The 1070-nt window shown below is 50.8% G+C and overlaps 1 pseudogene; it reads left to right on the top strand.

The window, feature by feature from the left end:
- The first annotated feature begins 604 nt into the window (after window positions 1-604).
- Window positions 605-782, top strand: LOC132809285 (U2 spliceosomal RNA; annotated as a pseudogene).
- The last annotated feature ends 288 nt before the right edge of the window (window positions 783-1070 follow it).

The raw sequence follows: 1070 nt of genomic DNA, 5'->3' as shown, positions 1-1070 counted from the left end.
CACCGCACGCTGCCCTCGAAGTGGCTGCGGGGGGGACGAGACTGTCACACACCTCCTTCTGGAATGTGCCTATGCAGAGGAAGTCTGGAGAGGAATGCAGTGGTATTTGTCGAGGTTCGTCCCGAGCAGCGCCGTGACACGGGACTCCGTGCTCTACGGCCTGTTCCCCGGGACGCACACCGAGACGAATATCAACTGCGCCTGGAGGATCATCAACTCGGTGAAGGACGCTCTCTGGGTGGTCCGAAACCTGTTGATCTTCCAGCTGAAGGAGTTGACCCCGACTGAGTGTTGCAGACTGGCACATTCCAAGGTCCAAGACTACGTGTTGAGGGACGCGCTGAAGCTTGGGGCAGCTGCCGCCAAGGCGCGGTGGGGAAAGACCACCGTTTAACATCTGCCTGTCTAAAGAAGATCAGGGGGCCCATGCAGTCATTTGGGCTCTGCTGACGCCTCAGCCCAATATAAGGGCATAGGAGTGAGAAATGCACAGACTTGCATATAAAAAGGAAAATTCTAAACTGTGTATGTTAATGTGAACATATGTATGGCATTACCCAATGTACAGTGTATCAAATTATTTATGAATATTTACGAATAAAGTATATTTTGAAATAAAAAAAAAAATATCTGTTCTTATCAGTTTAATATCTGATACGTCCCTTATCTAGGGACCATATATTAAATTGATTTTTGGAGCAGGGAGATGGAATAGGGGCTTGCTCCGTCCACTCCACGCATCGACCTGGTATTGCAGTACCTCCGGGAACGGTGCACCCCTCATCTATAAATCTAAAAACAGCTTCATGTTTATAGCGCAGGCTTTCGGTGCTTCATTTCTCACACCTCACATCCAGCCAGGCGTGAGTCGATTCAAACTCGTCTGTTCTAAGGTAGCTGTTCAGCTGCCGCTCCCTATCCTTCTCTCGCCGTCTCTGTCTCTTGCGCATCTTGACACTTGCTCTCAATGTCATCCCCTCACCCCTGCTGCGTGCTGCACCGTCCCGCCAACGCCGGGCCCCGATCACACCACATGGTGTCAGAAGTTGGGAGTTGCAGCAACCGTAGCT

This window comes from Hemiscyllium ocellatum, chromosome 3, assembly GCF_020745735.1.
Source record: "Hemiscyllium ocellatum isolate sHemOce1 chromosome 3, sHemOce1.pat.X.cur, whole genome shotgun sequence".
Taxonomy (NCBI): Eukaryota; Metazoa; Chordata; class Chondrichthyes; order Orectolobiformes; family Hemiscylliidae; genus Hemiscyllium; species Hemiscyllium ocellatum.
This window is presented reverse-complemented; position numbering and strand designations above follow the sequence as displayed.